Source organism: Epinephelus fuscoguttatus, linkage group LG17 (genome assembly GCF_011397635.1).
Source record: "Epinephelus fuscoguttatus linkage group LG17, E.fuscoguttatus.final_Chr_v1".
In the NCBI taxonomy this organism is placed as follows: domain Eukaryota; kingdom Metazoa; phylum Chordata; class Actinopteri; order Perciformes; family Serranidae; genus Epinephelus; species Epinephelus fuscoguttatus.
In genome coordinates, this window is record NC_064768.1 from 19,167,416 (window position 1) to 19,182,697 (window position 15,282).

Genomic DNA, 15,282 nt, shown 5'->3' on the forward strand with positions numbered 1-15,282 from the left:
ATGGTGATTTTCCTCTGTCTTGTCTTTTGTCTTTTGTAAAACCACACTGTCAGGTTGCAGGAAGGGACCATAAAGAACTAACGTTACGATACTGAGCACCACTTGGAAGAAATGATACCAAAGGAAATTTCCTTTATGTACAAATACCACACTGTGATCGACAAAAAACTAAATGCAGCATGCAAACTTAAATACAATTTCTAAAATGCATTCATGTATGGTTGGAAAACCATTTCAGGTGACTACCTCTTGAAGCTCATGGAGAGAATGCCAAGAGTGTGCAAAGCAGTAATCAGAGCAAAGGGTGGCTATTTTGAAGAAACTAGAATATAAAACATGTTTTCAGTTATTTCACCTTTTTTTGTTAAGTACATAACTCCACATGTGTTCATTCATAGTTTTGATGCCTTCAGTGAGAATCTACAATGTAAATAGTCATGAAAATAAAGAAAACGCATTGAATGAGAAGGTGTGTCCAAACTTTTGGCCTGTACTGTATATATATCTATATATGTGTGTATGTGATGTCAGATCTTTCAGATCTTCTTTAAAACTCTTAAATATTGAGATTGTTATTGGCCCTTTAATAACTTTTCATTATAGCCATAACAGTGCGCAATCAACATTTATTTCATAAACACAAGGCAATTCCCCAGTCTATTTCCACTTGAAGGATAAGAGAAAATGTTACAGATTAGTGTTATAGGTTCTTGACTGGCCAATTTGTAACATTCCCATGTTAAAGACACAAGGTGGCAGCAGAGATCTGTCTTACACACCACAGCTGAGTCCTGGTGGCACATTTATTTTCTGTGTTACCGTGGTTACAATAGTTGCCACAGGTGTTGTCATTTATTTGGCATTTCCTTCGCTGCTCTTTTAGTTTGGTAGGAAACCTGTTAAGGTGGGAAACCTGTGACGAACCCTGAGTAGAGGTCTAATCAGCCAGTGAATGAAAACACCTGTGTGGATGTGCAGGGCCCTAACATTACTTTACAGACCTTAGATCACTGCAGTTATGACCAAAATGATGCTAGCATGTTATTACACACCTACTGTTAATTATGAGTGCTGTAATTGTATCTTCCTAATTTGATGCTATTGACTGCTCATTAGGGGTTCAAGGGCTGAAACCCTGTTGTTTTTGGCAGCAGCCGAAGGTCCTTTAGGCTGCGCTGAAGAAGGCCCAGGAGCAAGACCAGGACCAGCTCAAAATGAATTGCGGACCTCCAGCAGGAAGTGGAGGATATTTGCTTACAATCAGTGTGCCTCGGGTGCTTTTCAGACTGCCAACCTATACTGTGGACTTCTACATTAAGTAAGCTAGACACTCATTTATTTTCATTCTTATATTTGCTTTTGATTGCATTATCAAGGAATGTGCTTTTATTTGTCTCTACATGCAGATGAAGATGACAGTGAGGCCAAGGGTGAGCCAGGGGATGACCCAGAAGACCATATTATGCACATTTAAACAATGATTTTTTTTATTTATTTATTTATTCAAAAGACGTTTTATTGTTCATGTGTTTCATGTGACTGCTGGTCACTAAATTTATTCAGCAATTTCTTGACTAAAAGTGTACGTAAGAAGATAGAAATACACAAAGCACACAGATTCTACCAAGGTTTTTAACAAGGATAGGACCAGGTGGACTCTCCATTTGGCAATTTGGATATCCAAAATACTTTTTTTTTTTTTTAACTCCTGAAAGGGAATCTGCAAGTGAAATACTACAGATAACCACAACAGGAAACTGGGCACCCATGGCATTTACCCTGGACATCACCAGATTCTACCATTTTGCACATTAAATCAATTAAAAAAAAAAAAAAAAAAAAAATACAGACATTATGAAACATGAAGTTCAAATGCATTCTCTGGGTGATCTCATACCATACCATACCATACTCATATATCCACTCCAATTTGGGGATTACCTGTACAGTCCTGTTTTTAAGAAAAACATTTCAGTCATTATTATACATGCTAATAAAAAGTTAATAATTATATACAGTCTACAGTAAAAAGTCACTAATGGTCCAATGTAAATGTTAGACTGATACACATTTTTAATGCTGTAAACTGTAATTAGATATCAAGTTATTTTGTATTGTATAGTTGTTTGTCTGAAATCAGTTTTACTGTAACGTTTTGATATACTGAATAAAATTAAGTCCAGTATTGATTTACAATTTCAACATCATTTCTGTGTTGTAAACGTATGTTAACGCAGGAGGCTATTTATTTTGCCAATTTCCGCTAAATGGTATGTCCTATCCTATCTTGTTTTAGCTTTGCTTTGCTTGAAATTGCTGCCCCATCCCCTCTGTTACGACGCTCCTGATTGGTTGAATTGAATTTCGGATTGTGCTCGAGTGAAGCTATAAATACAAGGCTCCAGCAAAACGGACTGTTTCGTCAGGTTCCGTGGGCTTGCGGTGCGGTAAGTAGTTTTAATTTTACACAATTGAGCCACAAAGTGTAAAAGTTATTACTGTACAGGCCCGACGGAGCTCGTTCGTCAGCTCCCTATCTTCATACATACAAGTTTTTACAACATAGACGCCCTGAAGGAAGCTGGGAGAGCTCTGAGGGAGACACTTCGGCTCCAGAAAGTCTTAAGGCAGAAATGAAGGCCCTACCCCAACACCAGCAGCAGAAGACAACTGTCGCAGAGATGGCCTCCATTGTGGTATGTGCAGAAGAGCAGATAAACTGGCCCATGGCAAATTGGTTTGACACGGCATCATTTGATAATCGCGTGGCGGCAGCTGTCCGCCATATTTGTTTTGTGGTGAAGCCGACTGTTAGATTAGTGTAACTGTGCTTTATTCAAGTAAAAGAAAAATGAGTTGTGTTAAGGAGGCAACAAACAGGAAAGTTTTTTGGTCTAAATTTGGTGTAACAGAGGGACTTGTATGAAGAAGGTGCACGGTTGTATCTTTTGGTTTCAAAAGGAAAATTGGTGTTATGCTGTGTTCCCACCAAACGCGATGAACGCGATTTAATCGCTCGTAACGCGCCGCCCGTAACGCCCGAGTTTCGACGCCTGACCATTTTGTTAATTCGTGTTATCGCGTCATTCGCACGACTAGCGGGGAAGCCGGCTGTGCTAACTGGAGCTAAGCTAGTGCTAACGTTCATAGTACAACCATTCTGCAAACTAAATAAAGACACATATTTCCAGAACTTACCAAGTAGACAAGTCTCCTCGGCATCTTTCACCCAAGCCTGCTCCTTTTTGTTGCGGTCTCTGTAGAGTAGACACGTAGTATCATATAGCTCCGGGTAGCCCCTGATGACCATGGCTGAGATATCCATCCACCATTGCTGCTTTGTACCTGCTCTGGAAGTCCCAAATGTGTCGGAGGGCCAAACGCCGTCGTTTTTGGGTTCACCCTATCCTGCAGAAGCGCATCCAGCTCGGCGAGTTTCACCACCTCTTCCAGGAACTCCATCTGGATGATAGCCGCTTTCAGCTGTACTTCAGGCTGGACGTCGTTGACACATGCCAGTGACGTCAGGAGAATCTCAACGCTGATTGGCTTTCGCGGCACAGCGTCACGCGAATTCGCCTCAAAAGTTCAATATTTTCAACTCGAGCAATGAGGCGTTGGACGCGATTTTCGCGTCTATCGCGCCGCACTAGACGCCTCTATCGCGTCCATTACATTCATCGCGTCGCCCGGCGCGATTTCGCGTCTAATCGTGTCTTTGCATTGACTTTGTATGCAATCTTGACGCGCGAATTTGCGAATTCGCGTTTGGTGGGAACACAGCATAACAGTGCCGTTTGTTCACTGAGATTTAATTTACATCATAAAAAGTGTTTCAGATTTTATAAAAAAAAAAAAAAAAAATCCCTCATTTTCACAGTCATGTATCTTTAAATGTGAGTTTTACCTGTAGTGGGATATTTAAGTGTATAAACTAGGATTTACAAACAACACTTCAATGTCATTCATGCTTTATTAATAAGTAGTTTTAGTTGGTTAATAAATAATGTAAATAACAGCTAAGACTACTTACATTATCCATGAAAAGCTAAGTGCCAAATATTAAAGAAAAATAAAATAACTTATTTTTCTTGCCATGTGTGAAAGTTTCTTACTCTTGTTGCCTCCCAGAGAAGATTTTTAAAGCAGCGTTTTGTTTATGCAATTCATTCAGTTTTTTTTATGTGTTTTGTTTTTCTAGGCGGAGGTGACCCTGGGTGCTGTGGAGGTGTCTTCTGGGCCATCACAAACCAGTCCCGTGCCAGTAGCTGTGGAGGAGGCACACCAAGGTATCAGATGTCAGTCTGATGTTAATCCTTTTTCTTGCAGGTGTTCAGAAACGTTGCAGTCATCTGTTGTTGCATGGACTCATGTCAGAGTGGCACCATTAACTCGTGACGTGCATTCTTTAATAGCGTGCAGTGTTGCAGGTGCGATCAAAAATATGATTGATCCTGTGTGTACGTGGCAAGTGTCAGATGTTGATGAGATAGGTATTGAAGGGAGCAGTTATTAAGTTACCTGTGAAAATGGGGGTGTTTTCAAAACACCCCCATTGTTGACAGAAAGTTGAACTCACCCACCCTAAGGCTCAGTGGTGACGCAGACCTCCTGTCAGTTACTGTATACTGACACCATTTCCCTCAGTGAGAACGAAGCTTGTATTTACTTGTATTTCACAGATAAGAAACAATAAATTGTGAAGACAGTAAAGCCTCCTATAAAATAGGATTTTAAGTCTTGTGTGTGATCTATCCTTCAGGGATTTAGTGATGGTGAGATGAAGTCTCATGAAGCATTGAAGCTTTCCAGCAAATTGATTCAGGAAAGGGGTCATTTCTCGAGGCTTCATGTGCACACGAAACCACCTGCTGGCCAAAGTGTGTAAAACAAGCATGTAATCTGTGATGCACGGTATTTTGTGTCAGTAATGGCAGTTAGCAAAGGCTATTATTAACAATAACAATAATAATATAAAATATATGACCATATGATTTTCTTTTTTATCAATATAGTGTATTTTCTAGTGAGTATATTATGACTATACTGTATCAAATACATGTATAGTGAACTTATTGTTTTCTGAACGCATCCTATGTGTATAAACCAATCATTTGGCCAAAAATTTTGGCCATTGTGGTGTAGTGTCATACAATATAACTAGAGAAGCAATTTCTGAAGAAATTGCGGGTGTGAATGCTGCGAGCTGAAGCCACACTGCAATGCTGCCTTGAAGACAATAAAGTTTGAATGATTTCAATCTTTGAAAGTTTGTTGAAAAGCTGACTCCACACTGAATACCTGCCTTTAATAAAATAAAGTTTGAATGATTTGAATATTTGAATGTTTTGCTGAGATTTATGAAATCCAATATGGCTGCCACCTAGTGACACCACAGGGAGCAAATTAGATGAGTTAATTTACTCCCATCTGATTGCTCTTCCTTTATTTTGAGGATGAGACGACAAAAACAGCACAAAACAAAAGAAATCTGCGGTGCAAATATGTTCAAAATGCTGTTTTACTGAGATTTATGAAATCCAATATGGCCGCTGCCTAGTGACGCCACAATATGCAAATTAGATGAGTTAATTTACTCCCATCACAAACTTTGGGTCATGATGAATAGTTTTCTCATTTACAGCATGCCTTTATCTCTCACCACTTTCAAGCGACAGCCTTTTGAAATGTTGAAATGAATATTTTCCTCAAATAACTCTGGCAACTAAAGGGTTAAAATGGAGATTCTGCCCCTGTCATGTCTGCATGTAAGATGTAGACACGCACACACATCATGTTTCTGTGAGTTTGTGTGGCACAGCGGTTGCCATGGTAATAAACTAGGTGCACCTGGCAGAAGAGCAGAGAGAGACAGACAGATCAGAAAGAAGAGAGCTCTTTTAGAGGAGATTTAACTCCTCAAACAAGTTCTTCCCATACCCAAACCGTTGGTCCAATAATGAAAATAAAGTGATGGTGAGAGAGATAAACTTCTTGTGAACGCACGTGTCATGTTTTATATTTGTAGAGTCCAAAATGGGGTCACAGGAGCAAGTTGCAAATGTGTTGCACCTCAGCTGTTTTCCAGAAATTTGTCCTCTCAGTTTACATGGGAGTGAATGAGAAAAAAATCGGCGCTCCCTTCGTTTTGGAGCCACTCAGCAAAAATGTGTATGTGTGAGAGATTCCATGTCAACACGTCTGTGACCAGAACAAATTTTCCTACGTTTGTGGTATAAATTGTGTATGTACAGTGAAAATTGTGGCCGTATGAGCGAGTTGAAGAGAAAATTCAAGTATGAGTAGAGGGCTGTGTGTGCGTGTGTGTGTGTGCAGCCGTTGTCATGGCGATTCCTGACTTGCCTGCACTTAAGGGGCACACAGACAGCTCATGAGAGAGCAGATCAGCAAAGGCTGTTTTTAATGGATTTTCACTGCTCGAACAAATTCTTCCCATACCCAAACCGTTGGTCCCATCATGAAAATAAAGTGATGGTGAGAGAGACCCACTTCTCGTGAATCCACGTGTCATGTTTTATATTTCTAGAATCCAAAATGGGGTCACCAGAGCGAGTTACAAATGTGTTGCACCTCAGCTGTTTTCCAGAAATTTCTCCTCTCAGATTACATGGGAGTGAATGAGAAAAAAATCGGCGCTCCCTTCGCTTTGGAGCCATTCAGCAAAAATGTGTACGTGTGACAGATTCCATGTCAACATTTCTGTGACCAGGACAAATTTTCCTACGTTTTGTGGTATAAATTGTGTATGTACAGTGAAAATTGTGGCTGTATGAGCGAGTTGAAGAGAAAATTTCTTGATGAGTTTACAGCTGCTCTCCACTCTAGCGATGACATCACCCACTCTAGCTCATGCAATACACACCCATTATAAAGTCTGAGAAGGGCTGAAAACTTCATGTATTTTAAACTGACTTTGTAGAAAAACTAAAAGAGATATTGAAAATTTGAATTAGTCCCTGAAAGTCGACGGCAGCGTCAAGGTTTGAGAGTTGTAATGGAGTTTCTACGTCAATTTATGAATTCGTGATGTGTGGGTGAAGATGAGTGAGTTGGAAGGATTTTCTCATTGACTTCCATTATAACAAAGTTTCAGAAAACGCTGAATATTTTTGAAAGTTTGAATGGGATTGAAAAGTTGAATCATATGTAAAATGTCAGCAAAATGATGAATATTTTCCATTTTGAATGGAGTTTCTAGCTGAAAGTATGAATTGGTAGTCACAGTTTGAAAAAAGGTCAAATTTTTAGATTTTTGAGGACTCCGTAATACATTCCCAATGGGAAAAGGATTTGGGAAAAATCGGAAATATCTTGGAAAGTATGAATGTTAGGAAAAAAGTGAATACATCCGTGAATGTCCTAATTCAGCTGAACGTTTTCATGTTTGAATGGTTTTAATCGGTTGAAGTTTGTGGAACTAGTAGCGGTCCAACCGTTTTCGCTCCATCCACTTTAATAGAAGTTGGAATTTTAATGTTGAATTTCCGGGAAAATATGAATGTTATGGAAAAATCTTAAAGTTTCCGATAATGTCCTAATGAAGCCGAATCAGAAGAAGTTTGAATGGTTTGAATCGGTTGAAGTATGTTGAAGATAACTGATGTTGAAAAACACGGTGGAAGAAGAAGAAGAAAAAGAAGAAGAAGAAGAAAAATAAAGAATTTTGGTAGTAGAAGAACATAGGTTGTGAATGCTTGCAGCATTCACACCCAATAAACAAATAATAATATAAAATGATGGGAAAAGAAGTAGTAAAAATAGGGGAAGAAAAAAAGAAACAAAAGGAAAGAAGGAAAAAAGAAGGGGGCGGGGCTGGGGGCGGGGCCAAGTGAGTCGGAATGTCTAATGCCTTTATGACACTTCGTGTCTTTGACAGAAAGTTTGTAAATACAGCCTGCCTTGTACTGTTAAGCTGTTGGACCGATGCGCCAGTCACCTAGAGTGGGTAACGATTAATAATTAATTGTAATTACTGTAGAGAAAGACGTGACAAGAACACAAAAGTGGTTTTTAAAAATCACTTTTTATTACAAGCTGAATTTGTTAGTTAGCTAGTGTTAGTTTAACTTTAACTTTGTTTTAACTTGTGTCCTTGCTCGCAACGATGTCGGAGAAGCACACTGCCGACCTTCTGGAGTTGCTGAAATTAGCAATCAGGTCACCTTCACATTTTAACGTTCTTGCGCTACATGACCTATTTCAGGCCATTATTGGCAAGTTAAATGCGCAGGAAATTAAGACACAGGAGGGTGCTCCCCCGAGCACACAGGATCAGGCTCAAGAGGGCAGCACCAAGCAGCAGCTAGCCCCCTCCCCACCCAAGAGCCGCCCCCCACGCCCGGGTGGCCTTAAGCAGGCACGGTCCCGCATTCAGACCCCTGAGGATGGCATGTCAATGAAGGTGGTCGTTTCCGATGTAGAGAAGTCCAAACAACGTATGGACGCTCTGGAGGAAACCGTGAGAGACCTGAGTGATTTTGTTAGGGTGGAGATAAAGGCACTACATGACCAGCAAAAGACAGCTCGGGCTGAGATGGCCTCCGATTTTGAGAAGTGCCACCATCGTATGGACACCCTGAAGGAAACAGTGAGATCAGAAGTAGAAATTCTTAGGGCAGAACTGAAGGCCCTACACCACCAGCACACGACAGCCATCACAGAGATGGCCTCCAATATGGACAAATGCCATCACCATTTGAATGGCCTTGAGGAAAGATCCCTGAAGGGGACAACTCAGCTCCACCGCCAAATGGAACATCTGAAGGCAGAAATGAAGGCTCTACACCACCAGCACACAACAGCTGTCACAGAGATGGCCTCCGATGTGGACAAATGCCATCACCATTTGAACGGCCTTGAGGAAAGATCCCTCAAGGAGACAGCTCAGCTCCACCGCCAAATGGATCATCAGAAGGCAGAAATCAAGGCCCTACACCACCGGCACATGGCAGCTGTCACAGAGATGGCTGCCGATGTGGAGGAATGCCATCACCGTATCAATGGCCTTGAGGAAAGATCTCTGAAGGAGACAGCTCAGCTCCACCGCCAAATGGAACATCAGAAGACAGAAATCAAGGCCCTACACCACGGACAGACGACAGCCTTCACAGAGATGGCCTCCGATGTGGACAAATGCCATCACCATTTGAACGGCCTTGAGGAAAGATCCCTCAAGGAGACAGCTCAGCTCCACTGCCAAATGGAACATCTGATGGCAGAAATAAAGGACCTACACCACCAGCACACGACAGCCTTCACAGAGATGGCCTCCGATGTGGAGAAATGCCATCACCATATGACAGGCCTTGAGGAAACAGTGAGATCCCTGATTGAGAGACCTCCAGCGCCACACTACCAGCAGAAGACTGACGGTGCACATTTCTCCCTTGTGGATAAGAAATTAAGGGAGAAGTGTAGTAAGCTGGAAACACGTGTTACAGTGCTGGAGGAAGGAAAGGTGGAGCTTCAGGCCCAGACTGAAAAGCTGCATGATACCACCAGACAACTACATGATGACAACAGAAAGAAACAGAGCCAGATAGAGGACCTGAACGAGACAAAGGCCGACAAAAAGACAGTTGAACTGGAAATCAAAGCACAGAAATGCGCTTTGGACCACAAAGTGAGTCGTCTGCAGCTTGACTCTGAGCAACTCCATTCCATGTATTATGAACTCCTGAACAAGGTGACCAGCCAGGAGCAGGACTGGCACAAAATCACAAACAATCTCTCTGCTGAGATGGAGAGTAAGTTGAACAGAGGTGAGTTAGACTCTGTTAAGAAGCAGCTGGATAGTCTCCCGAAGACCATTCTGGAGAAGCTGCAAGCACAGGAAGCTCCACAGGGTGACATTGCTGCTGGCACAAAACAGCAGCTTGTAAACAGATCTCACTGCCTCTCATGTGACAGACCTGTTGTCCTGAAAAGCAAAGAGGAAAAAGTGCTGCCATACCTACCAAGGTTCCCTGCACCCAAGTCCACCAGGCTTCAGAAGGACAATGCTGTGATGGGCAGGCAGGTGCAGAGCGTGCAGAGGCGAGTGAATCACTCTGACAGCAACTCTGCACCTCTGCCACCTATTGCAATGACAAATTCCAACAAAGGTCCTGTAGTGAAAGAGGCCGGGCGGCACTGAGGGGTCAGCAATGAGTGAATCATTGTTGAAGCAGGGCAAAATCGTACTGCCATTTGTAGTTAGCAATGACACCTCACAGCCAGGTTTTGTTCAATCCAAAACCTGGCTGTGAGGAGTTCATATTCTCCCTATGTGAGGGTTTACTCCGGGTGCTCCGGTTTTCCCACACAGTCTAAAAGTATTTGATTAATTGGCAAGAATAAATTAATAAATAAATATAAAAAATAGTTAATTCAAGTATTCATATGTTTATTTATGTCTTACACCTTTAAACAACTCCCCATATACACACACACTACAACCATACATGCAAAAACTTAGATATTGGGACACTGCATATTTGGCTCCCGAGGGCCATGGCAGCCATTTTTTTTAAATGGCCACAAAATCAGCGCTAAATGTGCCTGAATGTTGTAGAAAACTGATTTCATGACTCTTAATGATTGCCAAGGTGTGTTAAAGTTGATTAGATCACATGACCAATGTTTTTCCCCCTTTATTTTCAGAATGCTTTTTAATAAGCTTCTAATCTGAACAAATAAAAAAAAGAAACTACAAAAAATTATCATTCTGAAGCATGTTGGTAAACATTAGCTTTGATTTAGGTTACTTTGCACAATGATGTTTCAAGATTCATGTAACGTGATCAATGAGAATCTTAGGATGTGGCTAGCTAGCTTTAGGTAACACCAAATGGTGCCATGACCATAAAACTTTGCACCTGTTATGTCTCATCATATTTTAAAGGGAGTGAGAAAGGCCACTGATTTAAACTGCAGACAAGGAAAGACAATACTGTTTTATATCAATAGGCTGCAGTCTTTTTCTTTTATTTAACCCCTTATTCCTGTCACTGTCTCATAGCAACATTATTCTCATGACTAGTCCTGCTCTCTGTCTCTGTTTATCATGAGACCCCAGTGGTTCCAGGAGTTTAGGCTTTGCACATGTGAGAGTCGGCTCCCACCCACACACCCCCAAAAACAGGGCTAATTGAAGTACTGCACAGCTATGCCATACTGGCTTGAACCCCAGAATTGCCACGTACGATATATATTTATTTTTGAGCATGCATTCAAATGTGGAGGCAGCACTGGTTTGAGCCACATGTTTTCAGACAACAGCTTTAACAGTGTAGTTAATGATGACCTGAGTCCATAAAGTAGTCAGTTTAACAGGTTTAGGACCTGTGTTGCTGTGGCCCAGGACTATTAGGATACACTAGAAGACTTTGGAAATGCCTATAAAAGACTGAAGTCTGACACCCTCTTACATCTAAAAACAATGCAAGTTTTTGGTCACACACTTAAAGATTGTGCAAAGACTCAGGAACCGGCAGGGTCAATATATTTGCAACACTACAACTAGATTTAATTTGAGATTATTTGCCATCTTGTCCCTGGTGGAAAACAATATGCCAAACTCCCTTGAAGAAATATGACATATAAACAATTCCTTACATGCTAGCAAAAACACAACTCTAGAAACACAGAATGAAGGGCATCATATGTCTAAAGTGTACTTGTCGATTTTGCATCAATCCATAAACCGTATTTGTGTAGAAACTTTACATTTTGAATTTTTGCTACCAGTTTGTTAGAGCCACTATTTCAGTAGGAGGAGACCATGCTTGCTGCTTCCTGTTTGGTGCTGAGAGAGAGAGCAGCTATTGGTTGACAACATTGACCTCCTTGAATTTCAGTATTTCAATAAGACAAGAATAAAAACTTAGAATAATATTAAACATGTTTGATTTTGTTGGGGCATAAAGATGAGAAAAAGACTGACTTATAACAGCCTTTGGTCGAGTTTTATGTCCACCTTACAGCAAATTATTGAGCTCATGGGAGCACACAGACTGAGGGTAAACTACCCCGATTTTATTCCAGCATTGACAATTGGTCTGTGACTATGGATTTGCTTGAAAGGTTGTTTGCTGTAGATCAGCTGTAGTAAGTCGCTGTGATCATGTATTGCTCTATGCATGAGTAAGAATCCAGAGAAAAACATTTAATACCACACGACTACACTACCAAGTTCTGGACAAGAAATCTTTTCGTTATCATCACTGCAGTATCCTGGACAATAATGTCCTTTTAAGCTGGGATAACACTGTAAAATTTCACAACGTAAATCTAGTTTTGAAAATTCTCCATGGTTTGGCTCCACCACCACCGCTGACTTTTTTTTTTACATTGAGCAGCAGACTGACCAGAGTGACCTCAACAACTACCCTCATTGTACCACTGAGAAAAAGTTCCTTCAGCCAGTCAGCCTTCTCAGTGCCAGCTGCCCAGTTCTGGAAGTCATTACCACCACACATTCGCAATATTGAAACACACAAACACACTCTAAATATATGGTTAAAGGATAATCAGGCCTGCGATCACAATCAGTAGTCCATACTAATCCTATAATTCTGTCTATCTGCTTGCGTACCTCTCTGCCTCCATGTTGCCTACTTGACTGTCTGCTTGTCTGTTTTGCTTGCTTACATGTTGCTTAAATGTGCATTGCGTTTTGGTACACAACATGTTGAAGGTAACAGCAGCCATTTTCACACACTCAAGAGGTGTAAGTTTTGTCCTGCACCAACTCTGAATTCTGGCAGTGCTTTATGTAACAGTAGGAAATTTTAAAGTGTCTCTTGTCGCTGTGTGCCACATGACTTCAATCCCAACAACATTCCTGTTTGATATTCCATTAAACTGTGGAAAATCAGTTCTTCACTCAGTTCTTTCAGGCTGTCAAAGAGTTAGTGGTACATTGTTTCACTTAAGTAAAAATCCCAATCTGCAGCAAACATCACAGCTGGATGTACTTCCAACACAGTACACAATGTGTTCAGACACATTTTATAAACTCTCAGGCCAAAATCACTCACGTCAATCATCATAAGCACTACATGTCTCAGGATTATTCACTGTAGTTCAGCCTTTGGACTAAGGTGGCCCATTTAAAATAAGATTTCTTATTTGGATACGTCCACCATTACAAAAAATCATTAAAATTCCAACAGAACCATTTCAACAAAGATTGTAACTTCTTACAAAGAAAAAAAAACAAGATTTAGGTTGTTAAATACAAGCATTATTTTTCTTTATAATGTAAATGTGCCTACTGTCCCTATTTTATTAATTACAGAAACAATGCATTGGCAGACACTAATATTATTTTGACTATATTTACAAGGAATCACAAGCAATCCTTGTTTATAGCAGTTAAACTAATGTTCGTGTCAATTTTTGTATTTGTGCAGTCAAACACAACAACTTCCGTATCAAGTGACCATCGATCTCTTTTCAGGTTGAATCAGTCACTTGTATTTGGCTCAAAGTCTTAGATATGTAGTTAAGTACACTACTGGGAAACTATACCACTGTACTGCAACTGAAACAGTTTCCAGAGCAAGTAGGAGATTCATCCTCCTTCCTCCTCTTAAAGAAACTATGTGCCCTTGTGGAGAACTGTGGCAGCTCGTGGTTCAGTTAGCAGCATCTGGAGGTCCCTCTGGGATCAGTGACATGAAGAAGGCTATGATGAACGACCACGTGGAGGACAGAAAGCCTGTGTTTGGGGCGCTGTTTGGATCTTCTGCTCCTTCCTCCCCACTTTCCCAATCAGTGTCCGAGCCATCATCCATCGCTCCCTCCTATAAAGGAAAGAGTAAAACTATAAGAGGACAATCAGGTGCGATACTGTTTGCTTCACACCGACATGCAGTGCACAAGGTTGGACATATTTGACGGTGAAATGTGATACCTGCTATGTAAACTTGAACAACAGCTCCTAAATGCAAATGTCTGACCAAGTCCGACTCATATGCAGATTAAGTATTTCAAAGGTGTCAGTGTCCATTTTGTTCCCTCATGAGTAGGGTTGGGACTCGTTAGGATTTTAACGATTCCAATTCCTTACCGATTCCTCTTACCGATTCCTACATTATATTCATTATACTTGTTATACTTAAACAAGTATATAATAAACACAAATGCAATCATACAAACACAAAAACTTTATTCTAACTGTTGCACAGTACAATTAGATGAAAATACACATTTGTGTGTGGTGTGTATTTCAGATTTAGAGCTTGTATCATCTCCCTGAGAATATATAACAACAAAAAGTGATTCTCTGATTTTTACAGTAACACTATTACCTCAAATTAACCACAGCAATGTAAAAAAAAATACTTGCATGCATTCATGCTTGGGCACTGTTATTTACGTGACAACACCTGAACAGAACACACACACATTGGCTGTTTCGGACCTACCGCCGCCCGCCTCCGCCTTGATTAAACGCTGAAAATAAAATAAAAGAGGGAGACTGGTGTCTCTTATTTTATCTTAATTTGTTATATTTCTCCCTCTCCCCTCGCTGGCAGCCTCGGGCCTACCGCCGCCCGCTCCCGTTTCAAACACGGAGGTCTCAGTCTCCGCGGAGCACCCACGGTGCACGCCCGGCCTGTTAAATAGCCTGTAACCATAACAACGGTGTGATACAAACTCAGTGCTTTAGTAATTTAATAATGACGGGCTCGGTCGGGTTCGGACAGAAATATGCGGCCCGTGCCGCACTCTAATGGGAATGCATGTGCTGTTTTTTTTTTTGTTTGTTTTTTTTTAACAATCTAGGAACCGTTTGCAGGAACTGTTACTCCAAATGTGATGGAACCGGTTCCGGATCCGGAACTTTGGACCCGGTTCCAAAAAAGAACCAGATCTGGAACCCAACCCTACTCATGAGGTCATCATGTAAACTAAATCAGGGGTGAAAGTAACAAATAGGCCTTTTTCACAGCAGACATCTTGTCATCATAGGAAAAGCTCAGGTGCTACTAATAACACTACTGATGGCTCTGTTCTATTGAAGTGCTGCAGTCAGAGTGACAGTGAGCTATCATGAAGGATACAAGGATCCTGAAGTCAAAGCAGCTAAATGGGATTCACTGGGACAGAGAGACTGGGTGGACTGTGTATATGGTCTAACATGGTGATGTTTCGTTAGAGTACATTTTCACTAACGTAATTTTTACTTTTATTCAAGTACATTTTCACACGGGGACTTTTACTTGAGTAAAATTGTTTTAAAGTATCTACTTTTACTTAAAGGGATAGTTCAGT